Source organism: Oryctolagus cuniculus, chromosome 1, assembly GCF_051225735.1.
Source record: "Oryctolagus cuniculus isolate XC-2025 breed Fujian yellow rabbit chromosome 1, ASM5122573v1, whole genome shotgun sequence".
NCBI classification, from domain to species: Eukaryota; Metazoa; Chordata; class Mammalia; order Lagomorpha; family Leporidae; genus Oryctolagus; species Oryctolagus cuniculus.
Genome location: NC_142867.1, coordinates 24,251,946 through 24,273,356, shown reverse-complemented (window position 1 = coordinate 24,273,356; position 21,411 = coordinate 24,251,946). Strand labels below are relative to the sequence as shown.

The window sequence follows — 21,411 nt, the reverse complement described above, 5'->3', positions numbered from 1 at the left end:
AAATAAATACTGAAACTTACACACATGCAAGTAACTCTTTGCGTTTTTTTCTTAGTAGTTTCATATATTGTGTCTAATAGGTTTGGGACAAGAAAAGAGAAGACAAGGTTTTGAGTGCCAGTTCTGCCATTTATATGGTGTATGACTTTTGGCAAGTTATTAAACTTTATATATCTTATTTTGAAGTCTTTTATACAATTCTATTCAACATAATTATAGATGCTTAGAGGAATGTTTGACTTAAAGTCGCAATTTAGTAAAAATTATTTCCACTGCTGTATTAGAGAAACAAACAAATAAACCCAAACCAAACAGATTGATTTAGGGTAGGTTTTTGGTGCAACATTTAAGATGTTGCTTTGGACACTCACGTCCTGTGTCAGAATGCTTTAAGTTCAAATATTGGCTCCACTTCTGATTCCACCTTACTGCTAGGGTGCATGATTGCAAGCAGCAGATGTGGGCACAAGTATTTTGCTCCTGGTACCCCAATGGAAAACTTGGATTGAGTTCTGGTTTCCTGGCTTAGTTCAGGCCCACCCTGGGCTGTGCTGGGCATTTGAGGGTTGAACAAAAAGGTAGAAGATCTCGCTCTTGGTGTGTCTCTGTCTTTCTCATTCTATTTCTCTTTCAAACAAAATGAAAATAATAAAATAAAAGCAACATTTAAAACTTGACTTTTTTTCTTATATAGTTTTCTTAGAAAACAAACCAGTGAGTTGCTGCTCAAAACTCAGTATTTTGCTGACTGATCGCCACTGTAAGTTATAATCATCCTTCCAAAAAAAGAACATTGACATCTTTTGGACTGAACTATGGCAAAGCAACAGCTTATTTGCTAGTTTCTATCTATGACATAAGCAGTGTAACACATTAAGTGGAACAGAGACTTGGGAGCCAGACCTCATGAATTCAAATCTTGCCCCCACCTCTCACAGGAAGTGCAACTATGGAGAAGTTACTTAGCTATTCTGTGGCACCAAACAATTGTAAGCTTCTAGTTTGGGAGTTGTGCTGAGGATTAAACGCTTTAATGAATGACAATAATTAGAACACTTACATCATATCTAATGCAAAGTAAATACCATATGAACATTAACTGCTAATATTATGTTTACTGGACACAAAATTCAGAATAAATACTTTGCCTTTTTTATAATAAGGCACATACTGATCCATGTCACATAACTCTCCATCCATTGATTTACTCATTTACTCCATCTTTTATGATATGTAAAGAGTTAGATTCTCTGGTACCTGTTTTCACATAGATAGAGATGTCCATATTTGAGGTAGACATAATTTTTGCTTGCCAAAAAGAGGCCATTTTTAAAAAAAGATTTGTTTATTTATTTGAAAGAGTTACAAAGAGGCAGAGGCAGAGAGAGAGAGAGAGAGAGAGAGAGAGGTCTTCCATCCACTGGTTCATTCCCCAGATAGCCACAATGGCCGAAACTGCACAGATTCGAAGCCAGGAGGCAGGAGTTTATTCTGGGTCTCCCAAACGGGTGTTGGGGCCCAAGGACTTGGGCCATCTTCTACTGCTTTCCCAAGCCACAGCAGAGAGCTGGATCGGAAGTGGAAGAGCCAGGACTTGAACAGGGGATGCCAGCCCTGCAGAGGGTGGCTTTACCTGCTTCACCACAGTGCCAACACCCATATTTTGAGTCTTGAGAGAAAAAGAGGCAACAAAAGGAAAGACAAAGAGAATGAGAAAATAATTATGGCAAGTGAATCAGAATGGAAATCCTTATCTCTATTTAATTGCATGATTCATAGATATGCAGATGATGTCTCATTGCCTGATCATTCAATCTGCCTTTCATTTCCTTTCTGCCTCTTTTTTTAATTGTGGACAGCACATTCTGTGGTAACCTCATATATAAAAGGAATTTCATTCCGATTAAATAATAAGCATTAAGTTTGTGGGTTAAGGCTTTCCTACCTACATGCAAACAGTGGAGGACTGAGTCAATGAAAATCTCAACAACAAAGAATGGTTTCAAAGAGGCTTTCCCTTCTGAAAAAGTGACATACATTAATAAAAGTACTTGAAATTTATAAATCAAATTGAGAACCCAAAGAAATTATACTATGTTGGATGGGTAAATACATATAATCATGTATACACTGTGATTCATATCACTGAAGGAGTCAGAAGTCTAAGCCTTGAATATCAACAATTGTGAGTTTCTCAGGCATGCTTTTTTTCCAGGAGACAGGGAGAAAGGATTGAGCTCACTGTTCCTCAGTCAAACAAGCAAAAAGTAAATTACTGTAAGCTAAGGTTTCTAGGTGTTATGTAAAATGACGACTTGTGACTAAGCAGCACTGTGCTTTCCCTCCTCCCCAGTGCCAAGTACTTGAAAAAGTGACCTATAAATCTCTCTAATGGCCCCTGGGAGGCAGATTGTGGCATTATCCCATTTTATGGATAAGGAGTCTATAAAATGCAGGATTGTGAATCTGCCCAAGGCTAGAAGAAAATTTGTTGCAGAGCTTCTGGCATGGCTTAAGCAGCTGTACTGGAGTAGCAAAGTGGACTTGGAGCCTGTTCTCATCGTGAACTTGGTCAGATCTCTTAATTTACCCTCAGTCTCATTTTATTCAATTGAAAAATAGTGTGTGTAATTTAATCATATCTCCTAGGGAACACTTCACCATTGAGAGCAGAGTAGCCACTTGATTGATCGACTGTGTCTAAACATGCAGCTAGTTTTGCCCATGGTAAATGCAGTCCTTCTGTGGCTCTGTGGCTCCTATTAATACCCATATGCCTTCATCTCCTTTACAGGCCACTCTACTTCATGCCTGGTCTATAAAGAGAGCCACCTGTAAGATTTTTATCAGCTCCTCATTTTCCTAACCACAAACCTGCGGTGGTTCACAGAACCAATATATTCACTGAATCAGGACTTTATATTCTCTGCTGTGTGGCATAGAAATGGTGTAGCAGCAGACTGAGCGTTGATTGATCGGTTCCTTCATTTCATTCAAACAACAATTGTTTATGTGCTAGGTACTTTCTGGGCACTGGGAATAAGATAGTGGGCAAAAGTGATGATGGTAAAAAAGTAAAATGTATAGTGAATTAGACAGTAAGAGGATTAAGGAGAAACAAAAAAATAAAGTAGAAATGGAGGCTATTAGAGCATGAAAAGACTATTATAATTTTAGGAAAATTATCTACAAGTAATGTTAAGGAAGGTGACATTTGAGTAAATACCTGCAAAAAGAAAAGAAAAATTAGTAGCTATTACTTGCCTATTTCATAGTATTACTTGCCTATTTCATGCATGAGAAAGGTGAGTCTTTGTCTAGGATCCTTGATTTATCACATAATCATACAAGATTTCCTGTTAAACTTGAATTTCAAATAACTACGTTTCATGCAAAATGTGGCATATTTATTCTTTAAAATGATGCTGTTTAACTGAAATTCAAAGTTAACTCAGTTTGTTTTACCTGCGAACTTCAGTTAAGTTGAGCAACACAGGTTTAAGCCTAATCTATGTAGCTGGTCAGATGTGAGGCTAATATTTTGACTTAGTGCTCACTCTATAGCTATACTCACACAGTCCAAGCTTTTACAGAGCTTAGAGTTAGTCACGGCAATACAGGATGCTCATGAATAAAATACTCTCCTATGCTGATGGAAAAAATATACTCTCCTATGAGCACATGCATGTTAGAGACACTGGGGGTTCTAGGACCACAGGGCACTATATAAGGAAAGGGCAGGGGCAGGAGGGAGGAGAGAATGCGAGGATACTTTCTCAGAGGAGGTAGAATCTGTCCCAGAAGCAGTGCTTCAAAGCAGTGTTAGTGATAAACCAATTTAGCAGGAAAGATGATTCATTCAGTTTCGGAGAAACTTGACTCCAAATAATATTCCTATGTGGTGACTAGCTCTTAATTTCCATGGAATTTCCTGAAAACTTAGGAAAAGCAACGTGCAGCCTCTGCTTCTCAGCTTGGCAGGTAGTTTTCTGTATAGGCAGTGCTCTGATCTGTAAGTGTGAACAAGAGAAACAGTTCCATCTTACTTCCCACTTTAGAAGATAGAATAGAATGTTCACTTTTAGTTTTTGTTTTTGTTTTTGTTTTTTTGTCAAGCAGAGTTAGACAGTGAGAGAGAGAGAGAGAGAGAAAGGTCTGCCTTTCCATTGGTTCACCCCACAAATGGCCGCTACTGCTGGTGCACTGCGGTCGGTGCGCTGCACCAATCCAAAGCCAGGAGCCAGATGCTTCCTCCTGGTCTCCCATGTGGGTGCAGGGCCCAAGCACTTGAGCCATCCTCCACTGCCTTCCCGGGTCACAGCAGAGAGCTGGACTGGAAGAGGAGCAACCGAGACAGAATCAGGAGTTCCCAACCGGGACTAGAACCCGGGGTGCCAGTGCTGCAGGAAGAGGATTAGCCAAGTGAGACACGGCACTGGCTACTTTCAGTTTCTTTTAGTTAAATAAACGACTTTAAATTATCTGACAAGATCGAAGAGATTCTCAGGAATATTAATGCAACTAATATTAAACACTTATGTAGTATTTATCATATATAATACATTTGATATTCACTGTCACTCTGTGAGATAGCTAAGGTAATTGTTCTCAAATACAAATGAGAATAAAGAGTGTAGAATAGCAAACTTGCTATTTTGAATCTAGGAACTGAATTTGGAACTGGTGAAAACTTTGTCAATTTGTTAAAAATTAATAATGGGGCTCAGTGCTGTGGCAGAGAGCTAGTTATACTGCCACCGTCAGCGCTGGCATCCAACATCTGAGTGCTGGTTCATATCCTACAGTTCCTTGTTCATGTGCCTGGGAAAACAGTGAGGATAAGCCAAGTACTTGAGCCCCTGTCATTCACGTGGGAGACCCAGAAGGAGTTCCGGGATCCTGGCATGGTTCTGGCCCAGCCCTGGCTATTGTCATCATGGGGGGAATGAACTAGCAATGGAATATCTCCCCCCACCCTCCCTCTCTCTCTCTGATGCTCTACTTTTCAAATATATAAATAAATCTTTAAAAAATAGTTGAGGATAGATAAAAAATTTACCTAGTGTTGGTGCTGTGGCGCAACACTGCAGTGCCAACATCCTATATCAGTCTGCAGCGCCGGCATCCTATATCAGTGATGGTTCAAGTCCAAGCTCTTCTTTTTAAGATCCATCTCTGTGCTGTGTGGCCTGGGAAAGCAGTGGAGGATGGCCCAATTCCTTGAGCCCCTGCACCCACACGGGAGACTTGGAGGAGGCTCCTGGCTCTTGGCTTTGGATTAGCTCAGCTTGTGGTCATTTGGAAAGTGAACCAGCAAGCTGGAAGACCTCTCTCTATTTCTTTCTGGCTCTACTGCTCTCTGTAACTCTGTCTTTCAAATAAATAAAATAATTTTTAAAAAAAGAAATTTACTCTAAGTCAGTGATAGAGAATTAATTTCAGTTCTGGTTTATCTCCCCCAAAAGTCTATCAGCTTTTTACTTTGTGAAAATGAAGCCTCAAGTTAAGGCTAGAGGATTTTATTCTACAAATCAGGAATAATCTCCCCAAATTTTTCTTCCAAAGCAGACCTTATTATGTTTTTGTATTTATTAAAAATTGTATATTTATATATTAGAAATAACTTTATTTCCATAAATATATACATATATTTATTATACATAATGCACTTATATGAATAATATATATATAATTTTTAAACAAGGTTTCACAATTTTACAAATTATTATACCACATTCTATAGTGCACAGCATCTTTTCTTCAATAAAATTAAAAAATAGCTAAGGAGGAAAAAGTGTTTGCCTACAAATCAACATAAATCACAATGTCACAGAATATCCCTGCTGGACACCCTGTCTGCTTTCCTGTGACAGTATTTATTGCTAAATGAAAGCCAAAATGAAAGTTCAGAAATGTCAACATTGCCAAGGTAAATATTAACTTACCAAAAAAGGAAAACAAGTTGTAGAGTCTCAGTTTATCATCTGAACTAACCTCCCTGTGGATACAGATCCCAGAGTGAAAAGAACATCCGGTGATCATTTACAACAGTGGAAATACAGTCAGTAACAAAGAAGGACAGAGAATAGCTGCTTTCTTTGAGATTTACTTTAGGCATTTGTAGGATATAAATAGAGTTATGTGATAATCTATTCATTCAAAGACCATCTTAATATTGCAATAAGAAATAAAAACTTGCAGGATCTGTCTTTATGACCATGCACCCTGGGGTCCTGGGGATACTACTGAGAATGCAGAAGGCAGAGGCCCAATGAACAAAAGCATGGAGAATAAGTACTCCATAGTGCTTAGAAATTGGTAGCCTAGAGATTTGCCATTTGAATAAATGCAGGATGGGTTTTAGCCATCCTCTTCAAATGTCCTGATAAGGAGCATGGATTTCACCCTGAGGCAAGTTAGTCACTGTAGTCTTTGAGCAAGGAAATATTCTCTTATTTTATCTTTGGTTTAGAAAAATAACTGAATCACCTGTGTGATGGATGGATTGAGCCAAAAATATACAAAGCCTCTTTCTGTATTAGTGTTCCTTTTAATACAGTAAGGGAAATCATCCTAGTCTTCTTTTGGGATTCTTTTTTTTTTTTTTTTTAAAGGATCATGGCTTCCTTTTAGATGCCCAGTATTCTCTGTTGCATTTACCAAAAAAAAAAAATTAACTTTTTATAATTAAGTCCCAAAATAGCTTCTTTCCTAAAGATTCACCAGAGGTGTTACTCCATGTCTTCCAGTAATGCAATGCAAAATGAAATGGAAATCTAATTGGAAGACTTGGCAGGGTCTTTCCATCCTTCTCAATCAAGTAAAAGTAAGCAACATTTGAAACAGACTTAAACAATAGCAAGGTACATTCCTTTTCCAGTAGGGACATTTTGAAATTCATATTACATTTGTAAGACTTTCACTGAGGTACTAAATTTAAAAGGAGCTTTAATTTCCCAGGTGCTTCATTTCTGGGAATACCTTCCTTTCTGTGAATTGTACAAGTACTCTCTTGGCATTTAGTAGAATTTGATTCATGCCTTAACTTTCAGGAATACCATGTTGCGTATTCCTGAAACTAAGAATATAAGAACACTCAAGCAGGTAGACTCACATTTTGGATTAGTATCTGAAACCAAATGGATCTGAGTTCCAGCTGACACGAGATTTGGTGAACAAACTTATGAAAATTTGATTTAAAACAACTTTATAATTGCAAATTGAAAAAAGAATATGAAGGAATAGTTCATGAACAGGTTGTAAAGATGTCAAATAAGCAAATGATAAGATAAAACTCCTGTCATTAGAAGAATGCAAATTAAATCCACAATGAATTATCAATTCATACATTTAAGAATGGCTGAAATAAAAAAAAATGACCACAACAAACACTAGCAAAAATGTGTATAAACTGGATCACTCTGGTATTGCTGGTTGGATATGAAATAGTACAGGTACTCTGTAAAACTGATGATGAGTTTCTTTAAAAATGAACCAGACGATTATCTCAACCCAGCAATTCCACTTCTGGGTGTTTATCGTAGAGATTCAATTAGTTTTGTTTACTCAAAAACTTAAGCATAAAGATACACAATGGTTTTATATGTAATAGCTGCAAGCTAGCAAGAACTCAGATGTCTTTCAATGGCCAAACCACAGGATGTTTAAACAAACTGTGGTATATCCATGTCATGGACTAATTCTATATAATAAAAGTGAATAAACTATTTGTACACCCAACAACTGAGATGAATATCCAGATCATTATCAGTTTTGAAAAGCCAATCCCAAAAGTCTACCTGCTGAAAAAGTCCTTTTAAACATCATTTCTATGATAAAAATATAGAAATGGAGAAGAGATTTCCAGTTGTCTGTCTTTAATATGGTGAGGAGAAGGAGAGGGACATGATGATAGTTATTCAAGAGCAACATGAGTATTCCTTATGCTTATGGAACAATCCTATACCCTGAGAGTTCTTAAAATTGCATGTGAATCCGCAATTATCTCAAAATCAAAGTTGGATTTATAAATGGAAATGTACATCTCCTTTTGTCCATCTGTTGTGTATTGCTATAGCTTCTCCATCTCTGGATTATGATAACAGTTTCTTTTGCCCCAACAAGATCTAAGTTTGGTAACAGTTCTATGCTGTTGCTATTACTAGACATGATGAACTATTCTTTGTTGGTTTCCACTAATGCTGTCCCATCCTCTGTTAATTCATCCTTTCTTAAACAATGATCCAATCTGTTTCCAACAAAGACATTGACTGATGTAAATCTGAACATGATATTTTTTTAACATTGATTTAAGGGGCTAGTGCATAGAGTGTAAAGCCATTGCCCGTGGCACTGACATTCCATATGGGTATGGTTCAAGCTCTGGCTGTTCCACTTCTGATCCAACTCCCTACTAATGTGCCTGGGAAAACAGCAGAAGATGGCCCAAGTGCTTGGGCCCCTGCACAAGGCCTGGAGGAAGCTTCAGTCTCCTGGCTTTGGTTCTGTCCATTTCTGGCCATTGCAGCCATTTGGGGAGTAAACCAGCAGATGGAAGATCTCTCTTTCTCTGTCTCTCTCTCTCCTAACCCCCACCCCAGTCACTCTGCCTTTTAAATAAATAAATCAATCTTTTTAAAAAAGAGGAAGAACAAGAGAGATCTTCCATCTGCTGGTTCACTCCCCAAATGCACGTGACAGCCAGAGCTAGGCCATGTCAAAGTCAGGATCCAGGAACTCCATTCAGGTCTCCTACTCAGGAGGCAGGAGCCCCAAGTAATTGGGACATCATTTGCTGCTTCCCAGGTACGGCAACAGGCTGTTGAATTGAAAGTGCAGAGTGGCTGCAACTCAAATTGTACACTCCAATATTGATGTTGGTTTCCCAAGCAATAGCTTAACCCATAGCACTACAGCACCTGCCCTTCAATATACTTTTAATTTAATCTGGATTGGTTTTGTGCTCCCAGGTGATGCTCTAAGAAAAAAAAAAGTTAGTATGCAGTTGAAAGAGCACATAAGCGAAGGTTAAGGAGAATCTATAGCATGTTTCAAATAGCTTCTATATATCAGACACAAGGTTAAGAATTTTGCATTAATTACCTCATCAACATTCTGAGCTAGGTCTTTTTCTTTTCATTGCATAGGAGAGTTTTCTGCCATTACAGTGCAACACTTCTAAAGACCTGGATTCTAGTCATGTCAAAAATCCTTCTGAGTATAGCTTCCATTTCCTTTTAAGCTGTAGCATTGATGTTTCAGGAACAGTGCCTGAGAAGTTCATCCAAACTCAGGAGAACATTTTCTCTTTCACTCGTGTTTTGCTTAGTTAAAAAGTTGAGATGGACATTGTGGCATAACAGGTTAACTACTTGGAACACCAAATTCTATAACAGAGTGTCTGACATCAAGCTCCACTTTCGTTTCTAACTCCACCTCCTGCTAGTGTACCTGTGAGGCAGCAGGTACTGGGCTATGTCACTGACACAAGAGACCCAAATGCAGTTCTTGGCTCCTAGCTTTGGCCAACATCAGCCCCAGCAGTGTGTAGGCATTTGAGGAGTGAATCAGTGATGGAAGATCTCTCTCTCTTTCTCTTATTTGGCATTTCAAATAAATAAATATTTATACCTTTAGAAAAGAAGGAAATAAGTTAATGTCACCATTTCTCTTGTGATACACCAAAAAAGTATGTATGTGTCGAGTACAAATGTAATGGCTTAGATGATCAGAGATCCTAAATTTGAGTCCACTTCCCATGTATCATGGGCAAGACATTGAAAACTGCTGACAGTTTCTTCATCTAAAAATGCCAAAAATAATAATACAAGTCAATAGATCTTTCCCTTAAAAGATAGATTTCTTAATTATCTTTTTTTTCTGTTCTTTGAAGTCAACTATTGTTCAATAAAAGATCATCACCAAATTCAAAGAAGTAAATGTATATAAATTACTGTAAAGTGTTTATTCCATTTACAGTTGTTTTTTATACATTAGCATGGTCTAAAAATTGAGTGATTTTTTTGTCAAATAATTTTCTTTTAAGAATTACTCCTCTGCTCCTTTTTAACTAATCTTTGAATGGAAATTTAAAAAGCGAATGAATGATCCTAGCTAAGATGCTGTTTCTACTGTTGGAAACTCTGCCAGAGTTCCCTCAATTTGGCACATTTTCCATTTTGAAGGTCTTGTCCATCGTACTGGGGATATTTTTTTCACATCTATCCATCACATGCCACTGTGGAAAATGAATACTCTACATTTACCGGGGCTGCTTCATGCTTTTGTGGTGTGAAAACCTATTTAAAAGAAATGGACTCATGTCCTGTGTAGGGGTATTATTTTTTTTCACTCTTAAAAGGCTTGTAGTTATGCTTTCAGAGGAAGAAAATTCAATTTCATTTTAATCTAATATATGTTGCAGAAACATTACTCTGTATGAACCAGAGCTTGAAAATGGACACACAATTGTTGTTGCTAATCAGAGTCTCACACAGAGACAATTGCATTTTTTTTCTGTGTAAACAATGTGATTTCCCATTCAATTGAGGCACACTGTTGACAACAATATGATCAGAAGGTCCTTTTACCCTCAGATGCCTCACAAGTGCTGATTTGTGTCACAAAGGGACACAGTTATTCTCACAAGCAAGACATCCATGGAAAATGAAAGCAAATTCTGTTTACAAAGCACACAGTAATTGCCAGCATTTATTGAGCACTTAATATGCACCAGGAACTGTGATGATAAATACTTGATTAAATCCCCCACAAACATTGAAGAAGTAAATACTGTTGTGCCAATTTTCTCGATTAAGTAAAGTAATTTATACAAGGCCACACTGTTAATCCACAGAAGTACAGGTTCTCAGATCCAGTCCTTTTGGATGTCAAAGACTATATCCCTTCTCTGGGTACAGCTGTCTTGGAATAAAACTTAGAATAATCAGCTCATCCAATTGTCCATTCATACATTCATTGTATAATTAATTGTATAAATGTTTATTGAACATTTATTGTGTTCCAAACATCATTTCAGGAAATTTTGATATATCACTGAAAAAAAAATTCTGCCATGTGAATACTTTGTAGAGAAGGGAAATAAAAAAGCAAACAACCCACAGCCTTAAATTTTAAAGGTAAAATACATGCTATGTTAGAACATGACAAGTGGAATTAGGGATAAAGGAGTAGAGTAAAGGGGTGAAGTATGAGGATATGTGTTTGGTGGGTAAATGCTGGACATAATTTTTAATTAAGTGGTCAGAATAAGTCTCACTGGAAATCTGATATGCAAGCAAGTATTTGACAATTACAAGGGAATTTGACAGGTGGAAACACAGAACAAGTATACTGGAAAGCAGGGCAACAGCCTAGACAAGGGTGACAAGCAGGGAGAGGTCTTACTTCTAAACATCAAGGAGGCAGATTCTTCTGGAGGAGAGTGAGTGAAGGCAAATAGCCAAGTTGACCTCAAAGAACTAACAGCTCTGCAGGCTAATGGAAGGCATTTAAGTTTTGCTCTGTACGAGATGGAGGCCACTGGAGGGTTCATGTGAAAAGAAAGTATTTGCAGATTATTTTTTATAGGATTGTTCTGGTTATAATATTGCGAAGAAAGTATAGGGAAAATAAGTGAAAATGGAAAGAACTGTAAGAAGGCTCACACAAGGTGGTGACAAACAATTAAATTCTGGATACATTGTCAAGGTAGAGCCAACGGTATTTCCACTGAGATCAGATGTAGGAGTTTGATATAGACAAAGTAAACTCTAAGAGAATCCATGGTTTTTGTTTGAGATACAGAAGAATGGCACTTTCATAACTAGGTTGGAGAAGTTTACAGATCAAGTAGATTTGGGGAAGAAGATCAAAATTAATTTGGATGTGTGAGGTTTGAAATATTTGTTATGCAGTTGTAGAGCAAGCACCTGTAATAGGAACTGGGTTGAATCCTAATGTAAATCATGGAAACTAGAAAATAGCAAATAGCAGGGAGACCAGAGATCACCAAGAAAGTAAGTATAGATGAAGAAAACGACAGGATAAAGGGTGGGTCTCAGGACAGCAAGCTAAAAGTCAGGGAAAAGGGAAAGAACCAGCAAAGGAGGGTTTCAGAGTGATGTCAGTTGGGAAGAAAACCAAAAAATAATGTTCTAGGAAAGTCAAATGGCAGGAGTGTGATAGTGAGGAGAGAGTGGCCAGTGGTAAAGTCAGTAAGGTGAGGACTGTGAAGGGTCTTTTTTCTTTAGAGTCATGGTAATCTTGACAATAACACTTTCAGTGAAATTAGAAGCCTGAAGTCTTGAGTCTGAAAAAGAAAAGAAGGAGGAAGTATTAGCATTGGACATGGAAGTACCTGGGTTCTACACCCCTGATGCCAGCTTCCTGCTACTGCTCCCCTTAGGAGGCTGTGGTGATGGTCCAGATAATTATGTTTGTAGTTGAGTTCTAAACTCCTGGCTTTGCCATCATGACCTCTGCAATTATAAGAATTTGGGCTGGCACCGCAGCTCAATAGGCTAATCCTCCGCCTAGCGGCGCCGGCACACCGGGTTCTAGTCCCGGTCCGGGCGCCGGATTCTGTCCCGGTTGCCCCTCTTCCAGGCCAGCTCTTTGCTGTGGCCAGGGAGTGCAGTGGAGGATGGCCCAAGTGCTTGGGCCCTGTACCCCATGGGAGACCAGGAGAAGTACCTGGCTCCTGCCTTCGGATCAGCGCGGTGCGCTGGCCACAGCGTGCTGGCCGCGGCGGCCATTGGAGGGTGAACCAAAGGCAAAGGAAGACCTTTCTCTCTGTCTGTCTCTCTCACTGTCCACTCTGCCTGTCAAAAAAAAAAAAAAAAAAAAGAATTTGGGAATTGAACCAGTGGATGAGAACTCCCTCTATCAACGTTTGTATCTCTGTCTTCGTCTGTGTGTGTGTGTATATACCTCTCAAGTAAAGAAGTATATTAGAGAACTCTTTTGAGGATACAGGATTCAAAACATATAGGAGAAAGGATATAAAATATGGTAGTACAAAACATATAAGATTTTTGCTTGTAAAAGAAAAATAGTACATTTGATTATTAATGGGAATGCAGCTAGCAGAGAGGGAAATAAAACTTATATTTAAGAGAGGAGATAATTGAATGACAGTGTTTCAGTAATTAAAAAGGGACAGGATTTACTGCAAAAACAGATTGGTTTAGTTAGAGGAATAGATAGTTCAAGAGTCATACTCTGGTGAGGTCAGTGTGGTTGATATGAGTGGAAACTATGCTCTTATTGCTTCAGTTTTATTAGCGAAGTACAAAACAAGGTTGATGGAACAAAGATATATGCCTTAGCCATTATCGCTCATTGCCCAAAAAACAATAAATATTGGAACTTATTCCTTAATCTCAATTCAATCTCACACCCTTTGTTTTTACACCCCTCCCCAACATTCTTCCCCAGTGCCCTCTACCCCCACCCCACACCTAGCCCTCCTAAGATATAATAAAGCCAGGCCCCTGGGGTTGAGGCCCTCTGCCGTGTGTCCAGTCTGTGCAATCTGGCAATTGGTCACCCACCTCTGCAGATCTATTTTCTCTGAATAAATTTGGTCTGGCTGTAGATGGGTACCCTGCCTCCTCTCTGTTCTGCACCTCTTTTTCTTGGATTTTGGTGCCTTGTGTGAGGCGGCACCAATCTGCCCCTCTTTTCCTTATTTTTTTTTTTTTTTTTTTGCAGCTAGACCAAATTTATTCAGAGAAAATAAACTCACAGAGGTCGACCAACTGCCATCATGCTCACAGACCAAACACTTGGCAGAAGCCCAGATCAAATGGCACCCCATCTCCTTATCTACACTCAGAGTCAGGACTGATGGGACAAGGACATGAGCCTCAGCCATGTTAGGTCCTTGTTACCCCTGCTTTCTTTCAAGAGATCAGTTCAGTCTCTCATCCTGTATTGTTCCCAACCCCACCTTGCATTCTTCACCAGGTTTGGAGGCCAGTGGGCCACACTTGAAGAACCAGTATGGAGAAGCTCATCTCTACCTACTGCCTGCCACCCATACCCCTGGCCCACCTAATATACAAAAGGCCCAGTCTGCTGGGGTCTGGGCCTCTGCCACATTTTTGGTCTGTAAGCAAGATGACAGTTGGTTGACCTCTGTGAGTTTATTTTCTCTGACTAAATCTGGTCTGGCTGCGAGTTCGTATTCTACCTCCTCTCTATTCTGCACCTTTTTCTTACATTTGATTCCCCGTGTGAGGTGGCACCAATTTGTACTCTTTTCCTTACAAAGGTCATTACTAGAGTTTAAATAGAAGAGTAAAAGTGCAAATTGGCTAACAATATATAGTTGTAGATACGGCCTACTTTTTATTTTTGGTGATCAGTTCAAACAGGACTTGGCCAGGATGCAAATGGTTTTGTTCTAGGCATAGTAAAGTGTACAGATATAGCATTGGGTAGGTGGAAAGTTGAATTTAAGCAAAATGTATTTTGTGAAAAACATCATAAAGGGAGAGAGAGGCAAGGGAACTGAAGTTGAATGCAAGAAAAAAAGTGATTAAAATGATTGTCATTGAATTTAAGCTGGATAAGAAGGAAAGAGAGCAGAGCAGAGGCAAAAGAGACAGAGAAAAGTTGAAAAGTATACACTGATTATTAAAACCAGAGTAGTGGAAGGATTGGTTTGGAAAAAGAGAGGTGAGGATTATCATGTTCTTGTTAACATATAAAGAAAGTCTGCAGTTAAATTAGGTTGTGAGCTCTGAGGATGCAGATATTTGGAGAACAGGAGCTCAAGGAATTAAGACCAAGAAGGACTGAAAAGGATATTTTCATAAACATTGAAACTACCAAAAATAAAAATAAAAGAAATGTTGGAGAAAGTAGCATGGGATCAAAAGGCAAAATAATTTAAATATTAAGGGAAACAAATTGAACATTTGTGAGCAAGGATTGAGGAGTGGTAAACAAATGACATAATATGATAACATGAGATTTCAAATCATCACTTTTACTGGAAAAAATAGAAAATTTAAGCAGGAAGAGGAAAGCTAGCTGCCCCATCTCTAGTACTGGTGGTTTGAGAGTTGGAACAGAAAAGAAAAAACAGCCACAGTTAAAAGGATTACAGGGGATGTAGTGTTGTAGGGCACAGCCAGAATTCACTTAGAGCAAGAAGATAAAGGAAATCTGAGGATATGAGGAATTTTGCTGATAGTAGACCATTAATTCCAGAGGGCAAATGCAAAACTCCGAACACTGTAAGTTGGAAGATAACTGAGACTGTGTGAAGTTCATGGAGATATAATGTGTGGTTAAAAAAAAAAAAAGTATAACTTATGAGACTGAGACTGGGGCTTTTAACTCTTCTGAGAGCACAGAACTCTTGTCTTCGCAGTATGCAGTCAGGGTCACATATGTATGATGTATAAAATCATTTAAACGTTGTGCTTCTAAGGAGCATCTACTTTTTACACAGTATTCCAGTTCTCAAAAATGTAAAATATTGGGAATATTGAAGTCCCCTTTTGTGTCACTTTGAATCCAAGTTACTAAATTGTTAGAGGGTGTAAGGATTGAAAAATCTCCCGCTAAAAATAGGAGGTTTATTTTTTTAAAAAGAAAAGATTTATTTCTTTACTCAAGAGGCATAGTTACAGACAGAGAGAGGGAGAGGCAGAGAGAGAGGTCTTCCATCCACTGGGTCACTCCTCAATTGGTCGCAATGGCTAGATCTGAGCCGATCCGAAGCAGAATCCAGGAGCCTCCCCCCGGTCTCCCATGTGGGTGCAGAGACCCAAGGACTTGGGCCATCTTCCACTGCCCCCCAGCAGAGAGCTGGACTGGAAGTGGAGCAGCCGGGGCTTGAACTGGAGCCCACATGGGATACCAGAACTGCAGGTGTCAGCTACCTGCTATGTCACAGCACCACTCAAAACTGGAGGATTCTACAGTTTCTCTTAAACAAGAAAAAAGAGAAAGAGACAGAGAGAAAGAGAGAGAGAGAAAGAGAGAGAGAGGTTGATTTGTATGTGGATTCATTAACAATAGGAAACCAGGAAATATATTCTCCAAATACCACTATTCTACTCCTGAAGTAATGAAGTCTTGGGTGAAGGGAGAGATTTTTCTCTTAGCAAGACTAAAGCTAACAGTTTTTAGTTTTATCACCAAATATAACTGATAGTAATGATAGAACTGTCTACGGCCATACCACCCTGAATGCACCCAATCTCATCTGATCTCAGAAGTAATGATATAACTGATAGTAATGAATAATGGCCTTCCAGAATAATCCATATTTCTTGTCTGCCCGCACTCTGCCACTTACTATTAATCTATTCCAGATATTGAAATATGGAAAGTTCTAATTCAACATAAGATTATATTGAAGACTATTATCACAGAAGTTTGCTCCATTAATATGCAGATCCCATTTAACTCACAGTCCTTTTTTGATCAAGAACACCAAAGTAGCGATCCATGATGGCTGAATAGGGTATGGCCACACTAACTTAGGCTGCTCTGAGATATGAAAAGAACAAAGGAAGGTCTACATTTCCAAGGGTCTGGCTGATGGGAATTTTCAGCAAAGATATGAAAAAGAGAGAAAAAAAAAACCACCTTGTGACAAGAAGAGAGAAGACAGAGACACTGCTGCAGCCAGCTCTGTGGCACAGCCAAGTGATGGCTGTGAGCCACAATCTTGCCACATTAGTAGGAAGAAATTGCTGCATGCCCTACTGCTCACAGTTTTAGCAGAGAGGGAGTACCACTGTCACCCACTGACTTTTACTCCAGCCTGGAGAGCTTACTGGAGTCTGCGCAACTGCTAGGCTTGGAGCAAAGAAGCTAACTTGCTTCCCCTGCCTCCCTGACTCCTGAAGAGTACCATACTTAGCCAAAGTCATGCTGTGTCAGGGCAACATGTGGGGCAAAGTCAGAACCCTTGTATTCTACAACTGTGGGACATTAGCCCTAAAGCTATGTTCACACACTCTATGTGAGCAAGGGAGTATCACTTTAGCATCTAAGGGCTAACACAAGAAGCAGCCCATAAAAAAATCCACTCCCACCCTGGGAGATCTGGATAAGGAACCCACTATCTAGGTAAGGAACCTCAGGACTACTAAACAATTTATTCTAAATTTCTTGGTGCCACTGGAATCCACCCAGTGGACATAAGGAAGAACTTACCTGCATTCCACTTCTGTGAACTCACATCCTCCAGAGTAAAACCTCCTGCACACCTTGTCATCATCCTGTAGGACAGGAACAGGGTTCAGTTCACATTGCCTAGTCCAAGGCCCAGGGCTGTTGGTATTATCAATGACAGCAGGAGTTGGACTTTCCTAACAAGACCTGAGGAAGGGTCCATCAACATCACATAATCCTAGAGCCACAGCAATTGCTGTCACAAGCCCTGGCATCATTCAGCCTTGCCAGTAGTACAAGGGGCAGACACTCTGTCTCCCTCAGCCCCAAGAACAAGGACTTGGCTTCCACCTTCACCTGGGAGTCTGACACTGAAATCTCTTGTGGCCCAAAGATACACACCCAAGGAAACCCTCATTCTTCTCAAAGTCACACTTTTATCCTTACAAACTATAGCAGATTCATCCACTATGTCATTTATAGACACATATAAACATCATAAATCACATCAATATAATGAAGAGCAAAAACTCTATCGTCAAATCAGTAGATGCAAAAAAAACATTTGATAATATTCAATACCTCTTCATAACCAAAACCATCAATAAAATGGTTATGGAAGGAACATTCCTCAAAACTATAAAGGCTATATATCACAAACCAGTGGCCAATATCATACTGAATGGGGAAAAACTAGGGGCATTTCCCTTTAGATCTGGAACAAGACATGAATACCCACTTTCACCAGTCTTATTCAATATAGTCCTGGAAGTTTTAGCAAGAGCAATTAGAGAAGAGAAAGAAATAAAGGGCATCAGAATTAGAAAAGTGAAAGTCAAAATTATCCATGTTTGCAGATGACGTAATGTTGTACACGGAAAAACCTAAACACTCCACCAAAAAGCTGTTGGAATTGATAAAGCAATTAGTAAAGTTGCAGGTCACAAAAACATACAAAAGCATTAGCCTTTTTTGTATGCTAATGATAAACTCACAGAATGATAAATCAAGAAGGAAATCCTGTTCTCAATAGACACAAAAAGTCAAATATATAGGAATAAATTTAATGAAAGTAGTGAAAAATTTCTACAATGCAAATTATCAAACATTGATGAAAGAAATTAAGGACATAAAAAAATGAAAAGATATTCCTTGCTCATAGATCCAAAGAATTGATATCACTAAAATGTCTATACTACCTAAAGCAATCTACAGATTCAATGCAATCCCTATCAAAATATCAATAGTATTCTTTACAGAGTTCGAAAAAACAATCCTAAAATTCATATGGAATCACAAAAGACCCAGAATAGCCAAAGCAATTCTAAGAAAGAAAAAGCAAGCTGGAGGCATCGGAATACTTGATTTCAAAGCATACTACAAAGATCCAGTGATTAAAACAGCTTGATAATGGGATAAAGATTGACACGTAGACCAGTGGAGCAGAATAGTGAGCCCAGAAATTAATCCACGCACATACAGGGAACTGATTTTTGACAAAAGTGCTCAGACCGTATAGTGAAGTAAGGATAACCTCTTTAACAAATACTACTTGCAAAGTGGATGTATATAAGAATGAAATTAGATCCACGCCTCTCACCATATACAAAAATCAACTCAAACTGGATCAAAGATCTAAATTTAATACCTATGATTAGGACATTGCTGGAAAAAATGTAGGGGAAGCAGTCTAAGACTTTGGTGTAGAGGACAACTTTTTGGACAAGAATCTCAAAGCACAGGCAGCAAACGTAAAACTAAACAAATGGGACTGTATCAAACTCAGAAGCTTTTGCACAGCAAAGGAAACAGTCAATAGGGTGAAGAGACATAGAACAGAATGGGAAAAAATATTTGTAAACCACCTATCTGAAGAAGGATTAGTATCAGCAACTTAAAAACTCAACAACAAAAAAATTCAATCAAACTGAGAAATGAGCAAATGACTTCAATAGACATTTCTAAAATGAAGAAATGCAAATGGCCAACAAATACATAAAAAAATGCTCAACATCACTACCATCAGGGAAATGCAAATCAAAACCACAATGAGATATCATTTCTCCCCTGTTAGAATGGCTAGAATCCAAAACACAGAGTTACAAATGCTGGTAAGGATACAGAAGAATGGGAATTCTTGTACACTGTTAATGGGGATGTAAATTAGTGCAGCCACTGTGGAAAATGGTATGGAGTTTTCTTTAAAAGCTAGAAATCAACTTGTCATTGATCCAGCAATCCCACTACTGATGTATATCAAAAAGACTTGAGCACAATGTATCAAAGAGAAACCTGCACCACCCTTTATAGCAGCACTGTTCAGGATAACACAAATTTGCCATCAACAAGGTGTCCATCACTGATGAATGGATAAAGAAAATGTGATATATATACACACAACGGAATATTATTCAACTATAGCAAGAGTGAAATTCTACCATTTGCAGTAAAAGAAATATAACTGGTGGACATTGTGCTAAGTGAAATCAGCTGGACCAAGAAAGACAAGTACAGCATGTTCTCCTTTATATGCTGGAGCTAAAATTAAAAAAAAAGAACAAATATAAAAAGGAAGAAGAAGGAAAGAATGAGAGAGAAGGAAGGAAGGAAAGAAAGGAAGAAATAAAGACCTGTATGTATCAATATTGCTGCCAGTTTAGTTTTGTAAAACTTTGTTTTACACCTTTGTAAAACCAGTGGTTAAGGATGTTACACTAATATAGTTTTAATGATCTGTGATTATTTTAAAATTTACTGTGTATTTGTGAAATGTTCATTTTTCCATTCAATTATTGTTTATAATTGTTGTCTATTTTACTTCTAGGATCTTATTGCTTTTTACTTGTTAAACTTCTTATTCAGTGAAGTATTAAGCCTTTTTACCTCAATGTAAATTTAAAGTATTTTATCCCAAAAATTAAAAAAAAAAAAAAGGAGAAGGATGGAGTATAAGTGGGATGGAGGGAGAAAAGAAATGGGAAGGAGAGGGGGGGAAGGGAAGATCATTATGTTCTTAGGGTTATATCTACAAATCACATTGAATCTGTTAAAAACTAATTAAAATTAAAATAAAAAATTTAATTTAAAACAAACAACACCCACCTGATTACAATCAAGCCCGTTCTGTCAGTTTCTATTTGCTTCTCAATGGGAAAACTTGCTTGTGGATTAGATAGCACCTTTCTTAGGGCCCCTAAATAATGACTCTGTCCTTTGTTTTAGCCCCTGTGGGTTTAATCTGCTAGTTAGATTTGTCTTCTCCAGACTGGAAACAGTAAATTCGAGATGACCATGCACCTGCAGCCTGGGATGGAAGCAGTTTCTGTGGACTGGCGCTGCATCCTCCTTGAGAAGCCACCTCCTGCTGAGAAACCACCTCATGCTGGAACCCTGTCTTGACTGTAACATCCCTTTTCAGCTTGGAACAACTGGAGCAGCCATTGCCCAGTTTCCTGGGGGCTGGAATGCGAGGAGTCAGATGCGTTTAGTAGGCAGTCCGGGTGTTTCCAGTGGAAACTGAGAGTGCTTACTTTCTCCCAAAAGTTATCTTTAGCAAGGTCAAAAGTGCCTGTCTGCCTACTCCTTGAAAGTTTCCAGTTTTACCATAAGAATAGCGAGGGAGTGGGGATTCCAGCCCTCTGAGCTCACAGCTTAAGGTAAACAAGTTACCTATCCCACTCTGCTGAGGGATCTTTGTTTTATCCTGAGCTAGCCAGGCAGGGTGAAAGATTGCAGATCAGGTCTTTTGATGGGTTTTGTCCCCACTTTATAACTGTTTGTCAACTTTTTCTCATCCCCAAAATTGTGCTTAAAATCCCCTTCCCATAGGCCCCTTTGGGATTTTTTTCCTTTCTTGGACTTTGACTCTAATCTTGCTTTTAAATCTCACAAAAAATAAAATTAAAAAAAAAAAAAGAACACAGAAGTGTTTCTTCCATTTTTCCCATTGACTGTTCTATTGAACTGCAGGTTCACTCTTTTCCATAACCTTTTGACCCCTCAGGGATCTTCTTTCCCTTTATTATCATTAGAACGCTTGGTTAGCCTCTTCTGTGACTCGAAGTTTCCATATAGCAATTTCGCGTGTAGACATGAAGTGTCTGAGTTCTCTCAGACAACAATGCTCCTCACACCCTTGTTGGAAACCTAGCATAATACATGAGACAATAATGTGTCTAAAACGTTGGCCTCTTGGCCTGCACCCAACTCAAGCTATGTAAAATTTACAGAATCAGTGCAATAGAGAAGGCAATCTGCTGGAAACCCCTAGGT

At 38.7% G+C, this 21,411-nt stretch overlaps 1 long non-coding RNA gene across 1 annotated transcript; it reads right to left on the bottom strand.

Moving 5' to 3' along the window:
- Positions 1–10,429: 10,429 nt before the first annotated feature.
- Positions 10,430–20,703, bottom strand: LOC149128322 (uncharacterized). The gene is made up of 3 exons (XR_016212667.1): positions 20,242–20,703; positions 17,182–17,246; positions 10,430–12,310 (listed from the first exon to the last, which is right to left on the bottom strand). It is a non-coding gene; the product is annotated as an uncharacterized LOC149128322 (long non-coding RNA).
- Between the last annotated feature and the right edge of the window lie 708 nt (positions 20,704–21,411).